Below are 6,559 nucleotides of genomic sequence, written 5' to 3'. Positions count from 1 at the left end.
CACAGGGCTGGCTCTGGACTGGCCCCCTTCTCTTTGTCAGCTCAGGATGCCCACACTCCTCCCTCTGCTCCCAGTCACCTCGGATCGACTCCCATCTCTGCGTGTTTGCCTATTCTCGATCATGTACAGAGTGAGATGATACAGCATGTGCCCTGGTCTTGGATGTGAGCTCGGCGGGCACCCTGGTATTTGAGAACAGATGTCAGCAGCTGCAAGTTTCATCTCCCTAGGCCTCTGGAGGCCTTGGACACATCCCTGTGTCTGTACATACTCGTTAGACAGCCCCCTGCCCCCCTACCCCCCTGTAACCAAAACCAACTCATAGGACCCCTGGTGGTGTAATGGTTCGAAATCACCAACCGCTCCGTGGGAGAAAGGCGAGGCTTTCTGCTCCTATTAGAGCCACAGTCTCAGAAACCCACAGGGGTCGTTCTACCCTGTCCTATAGGGGCACTATGAGACCCTCAGTAACACTGGCTGAATTAGACTGCACGGATCCCGGAGAAGCCTCGTGGAACCATTGTGTCAGGAGCATGCTAGCTAATAATAGGAAGGTTGGAGGTCAAGTCGACCCAGAGGCACCTTGGAAGAAAAGCCTAGCAATCTACTTCAGAAAAAGCAGCCATCTGTAGTGGAGCCCTGGCGGTGTAGTGGTTATGCATGGGGCTGTGATCTGCATGGTCGGCAGTTCCAAACTACCAGCAGCTCTGTGTGAGAACGACTGGGCTTTCTACCCCATCAACAGTTACAGTCGCGGACACCCACGGGGGCTACTGGGCGTCGGAAGCGAGTGTGAGAATAGTGCTGTAGAGCAGTTCACTGTGACATACAGGGGGTCCACCCTGAGTCAGTCGGGGTGGACAGGTGGCACCTGGTGGTGGTGGCGGTGGTCAGTAGAACCGGCTGGGGGGGCCGAGCCCCAGGATCCCTTGTCAGTTTCCATCTCCCAGCAGAGTGTTAGGCAGACTCCATGTGGCTGTGCGCCTGAGCCCAGCACCCATGGGCCTCCTCCTCCTGAGCAGGCCGTGCAGCGACCCAGCTCTGCAGGGCGAGGTCCCGGTGGCCCGTCTGTGCCCCTGAGTCTGTGAGCAGCCCCAGCAGAAAGAACAACAGGGCCAACCCTGAATCAACAGAAGCTGGGCTCCCGTGGGCAGGGCGGGGCTGTTTGTCAGCTGCCCCCTGCAGCGGATGGCCTTCCCACCGTGTGGGGCAGGAAAGAGCAGGGCGTGTGAGGGGAGCGGGTGCTGACCGAGATCCTAATCAGAGTCCGGTGGAGATCATGTGGTCATCTCTGTCTTCCGTTGGCTGGGGCGGGGGGAGGGGGCAGCCTCGTCCAAAACAGCCCCTGAGGAAGCCATTGCCCTCTGGGGGGCAGCGAGACGTGCACAGAGATCACAGCTAGTTAAGCAGGCGATCGTATGGCCACGTGAGCGCGTGCTTTTGCCCGAGATAGTGTGAATGGGACAACCAGAAGTAAACATACAGATGTGTGTGTGTGTGTAGATAGCTGCATATCACAATGAGGCTAACTGTGCAGGGACAAACCTTCCTGAAAAGACTAGGTGGAAATGGTACCAGCTGCTTGCCTCTGGAGATGGGGAGGATGGCTATTCAATGCTTTTCGACTTCTCTACAATAAGCTTAAAAGGAACCCTCGTGGCATAGTGGGTTAAGTGCCTCCCCCACCCCCACCCCCACCGGCTGCTGTGAGGGGAGGAAGATAGGCTCTCCGCTCTACTGTTCCGGAGGGTGTTCGTGGCTGTCATGTGTCCAGAAGCAAAATCCTGAGCAGCCACTGGGTGGGCTCAGACCGCAGTCCTGGGACACTCAGCACCACCCCATGAGACAGAGGACAACTCTCCACAGGCCTCTTTACGGCCTACACGCTTTATAGAAGGAGACCATCCCCGCTTTCTCCCGAGGAGCAGCTGGGGCATTTGAACCGCAGGGCTTTAGGTTAGCAGCCAAGCAAGTGCTTGATCTAGGGCCTCCTCCTAAGTACCTAGGGAGCTGAGGGAGCTCGCGCTGAGCAGCATCCCTGCGGGGCTGAGGAGTCAGCGGCCCCCAATGTGGAGAGAAGCGAGGTCCTGGGGCAGCTGCCACGGCACCGTATGGAGCCATGATGCCAAGTGGACCCGTCACGCAGAGCGCACGCGGTACCGCATTTAGGTGAAATGTCTAGACAAGGCAAAGGGCAGGGAGCAGAGTTCTAGTGGGGGTGACCTGGGAATGGGGAATGAGCTGCTGTTAGGAATGATGGGAAATCTGGGAACCGGTAGCGGTGATGGGTGCACAGCCTGGTAAGCATAATTAATCCCACTTTAGTGTGCGCCTGGCGGCACAGTGGTTACACACTGCACTGCTCAATGCAAGGTCCACAGTTTGAAGCCCACAGTCACTGCTCAGGAGAAAGACAGCTTTCTACTGCATGAAGAGCGACCGTCGGAGGGCAGTTCTACCCTGCCCCACAGGGCCGAGATGATGGCGGTGAGTGGATACTGGCACCGTGGTTGCGATGCAGGACTGGGCAGGGTCACGATGGGTCGGAAGTGCCTTGACAGCACTAACAACCACGTAGTGTAAGTGCCCCAAATGTTGAAGCAGCCAGTGCTTATATAGACATACATATATAGATAACATAAAGGAGCCCTGATGGCGTCGTGGCTATGCATTGCGCTGCTAACTGCAAGGTCATCAGTTCGAAACCACGAGCCGCTCTGGGGGAGAAAGACAGGGCGTCCCACTCCCATCAATAGTGACCGTCTCGGGCACCCACAGGGTATTCTCTCGGACTGCTGGACTCGGTGTGGACTCGGTGGGGAGGGAGATAAACGAGGACGGTGTCACCACCTTAAAATAAAGAGCTGAGCCAGTGAGACCACGGGGCTCCGCAGGTGCCCTGTGGAGGAGCGGGCGGGGAGCAGGCCCCTGGAATGGAATGGGGTGAGGCGGAGCTGCCAGGCGTTCGTCTGTGGGCTGTGGGGAGGGTTTCCTGGGAAGGGAAGGTCAGTCTCTCCTGGGACCATGTGTGTGTGGGAGGGAGTGTGGGGAGGAGTCTGGAAGGGTGGGTGCGGACCTCGCAGGGCTGTGGGGAGAAGAGGGGCAGCCAGGATCTCAAGAAAGGGCTGCCCGGAGCCTTGACACGCGAGAGGGTGGCTGCGCTTCAGACCGGTCTTTTGAAGAGAAGTCTGCGTGGGAGGGACAGGACATCTGGGCACTTGGGTGTCAATCTTCGCTTCAGTGCAGTGGCTGGGGGTGCCTGGCGCCTAGTGGGATGCAATGTTGGCCTGAAGCCACATGGGCCCTGGAGGTCAAATCCACCTCATTAAGTGGCCTTGGGACCCTGCCTTTGATTGCGTGTGCCTCAGTTCCCCCAAGAAGCAGGCGGTGGGAACAACCCTTCCATTATCTTCAGGTCCCGGGGGTTCTCCTAATAAAAATGATTGTAAAACGCTTTGCAAATAGCGACGCTGCCTCACAACAGAGGCAATTCTTTCCCACAGAGGGGGCTCAGTTCCTACAGGAATCTGCTCGGAGCCTCTCTGCCCTCCAAAGAAGGGACCTTTCTGTTCCCTTGTGATCCCAGTGAATGCCGAGTCCCGGGGAGAGCCATGGGCCGGGCCCCATGCCCGCTGCTGGCAGCCGCCCGTCACACAGCACAAGAGAGACTTTGTGTGACTGTTAGGCCTGGGGCGGGAGCTGCCAAGGGCCGAGTCGGAGGAAAGGGAGGCACAGGGACAGGGTGACCCCCGAGAGCCCACGGAACTCACAGGGCTGTCTTCCAACGGGCCAGAGCAGTGCCTTCACGACTGCCAGGAAGGGCGCGCCACGTGACGCACGTGATACTGCAGGTGGCAGGGGCCAACTCTTGGTCGAGCACTTACCGTGTGCCAGTCTCTGTACATGCACTGCCTCGTCCGTTTCTCTCCACAGCGACGGCAGGGGCAGAATAAAGCAAAGCAAACCCACTGTCAGCCATTCCGACTCCCAGCAGCCCCGTGGGTTTCCGTGGCTCTAATATTTATAGGCGCAGAACGCCTCCTCTTGCTCCATGGGAGATGCCGGGGGGTTCAAACGGCCAACGTTGGAGTTAGCAAACCGATTCGAAATCCTCGCTGCCATCAGATTCCTCGGGAGCAAAACAGCAGGCCCTCCGACATGCCCGGGCCCTAGTGAAAGCCTGCCGGGCACTGTGGGTCACGGGCTGGATTGCATGTCTGCAGAATAAGCGCTGGGATCCTGGGAACGAGCCCCATTTGGGCACAGCGCCCTCTTTGTAAGGTAAACCAGGTCTTCTCAGTGTCAACTTTTGAGGTACGGAGAGAGAGAAACCAGCACACAAGGAGGAAAGGCAGGTGCCACAGGGAGACGCCTGAGGGACGGAGGAGGGATGCCCGCGGAATGGGAGCATGGGGAGCAAGAGAAGCTGAGGTGAGGGCCTTTCTCCGGGCGGCCGGAGAGAGAAGCTGCCTCAAGAGCCGGGCGCCCTCACTAGGAACGGAGAGGCCCTACACAGGAGCCCTGGTGGCCTAGTGGTGACATGTTGGGCTGCCAACCATAAGATCGGCGGTTCGAAACTACTAGCTGCTCTGAGGGAGAAAGACCGTCTTTCTAGTCCTGCAGCATTAGTCTCAGAAACCCCAGGGCAGTTCTAGCCTTTTTTATAGGGTCACTATGAGCCGGAGTCCACTTAACAGCTGGGAATGAGGGAATGAGGGAGCAAACTTCCCAGAGACGAACTCCCTGTTCTTGACGGTCACCCACGGGTGGTATTTCGGATTCAGCAGCACTAAGAAAGACAGGCAGATGGCAAAGAGATTTTGCAGATGTGACTAAGGTTAAGATTGTTGAGGTGGGGAGTTCACCCTGGATGACCTCGGTGGGTCCAATCTCACTGCCGGATCCATGAAAGCAAAGAGCCTCTCCCGCCTGCAGAGAGCCAAAGCACTGGCGGCCGGAGGAAGTTTCCTTCCGCCTGCGGTTGCTGGTGGACTAGGGAACGTGAGGGGCCTCCAACGGTGACAACGGCCAGACTCACCTAGACCCTCTCCCGGGCACCTCAGTTCTAGTCCGGGGGGGACCCTGTGGGAGCTCTGGCCTCCAGAACGGGCAGATGGAGAGTTGGCATTGAATAGCAGCTGTGTTGGGAATGGATACATTTTCCCCGTATGAAGGAGGGCATTGAGGCTCCCAAAGGTGACCCGGTGGAGGAGCTCAGACTTAACGCTTCATCTCACCAACGTAAACGAACTGTCCACTGGGAGCCAGACCCTGTGCAGGCCCTGAGGCACTCTGGGGCTGAGGAGACGCGGGTTCAACCCCGTCTCTTGGTTAGCTAGTGCTCCCATCCCAGCACCACCTCAGAAGGGGGGTCTAAACAAACAGAGACGGATTTTCTCACAGTCTGAAGGCCAGACGTCTGAATTCAGGAGCTGGGTTCTAGAAGAAGGCCTCCTCTCTCCATTCTGGGGGTGATCTTTGTCTGTAGCTTCTGCTCCTTGGCCCCTTGGGGTTCGTCGCGTGGTTTGCTATCTATCTTTCCCATCATGGCTTGCTTTCCGCTTTCTAGATCCTGAAAGAGCTTCACTGCAGACAAGCAGGGCCCTAACATTGCCTCACTAACATAGCCAGGAAAGCCCACCCCAAAGGTGAACATAACCCCCAGGATAGGGGTCTGGGCTTACGACACACATTTGGGGGGCTCACCGTTCGACTTACAGCCATCTGTCTGCCAACAGAGCTTTTACTTATCACCTCCCACCACCTCCCCAGCTCTTTCACAAGGTGGAAACTCCACAATGACACACATTCTGCTCAGGCGGGGAAACTGAGGCTCAGGCCCTGAGTCCACGGGTCCCCATGTGCGACACTCCAGCCATTGATTCCAGACTCAGGGCTTCATCCCACTTTTCAGGCTTTGAAGAGTTCGGAGGTTGGACGGGCTGGGTCTGTGGGCACTGCAAGCAGACGTCGGGGTACCACAGCCCCACCGTACAGCCTCTGTGGGTTCACGGTCTCCCAGGCTCTTCTCCCAGCCCACTTCCAACCAGTTCTGCAGGTGGACTATGCCAGGGGAAATGCGGGTGGGCTGAGCAGAGCGTAACTCATGGAAGTGAATCGGCTCCTTCTCTGCTGTCCAGGCTGGGCTCCGGCGTCCCACTCCTCCGGGGACTTTCTCCCGAGAACGGTGTTCTCCTGCAGCTGCACATGCCCCAACTCCCGGCCATCCAGCCATTCCTGACTCACGGCGCCCCTAACCCGGTGGGTTTCCGAGGCTGTCGATCTTTATGGGAACAGAAAGCTCCCCTTTTCTCCCTCTGAGGGACTGGCGGGTTTGCGGCTCACTACCCCCTCAGAACTCCATTACACAGGCAGAAGAGGGGTATACAGCGGGGCAGCACTCGGCTTGCTGAGCATTATCTACATCCCCTGACTATCCGGTCACCTCTTAATTAGCCTGTCACTTACCCGAGGACCCCATGGTGTCACATCCTTCCTTAGCACTTTACCACAAGACCAGGGCATCTCAATCCAGGGGCCCCGGCCACACTGAGTAACT

Source organism: Echinops telfairi, unplaced genomic scaffold (genome assembly GCF_000313985.2).
Source record: "Echinops telfairi isolate 266 unplaced genomic scaffold, ASM31398v2 ScPeMD7_7424;HRSCAF=8462, whole genome shotgun sequence".
Lineage (NCBI taxonomy): Eukaryota > Metazoa > Chordata > Mammalia > Afrosoricida > Tenrecidae > Echinops > Echinops telfairi.
Note: the sequence above shows the minus strand (reverse complement) of the source record.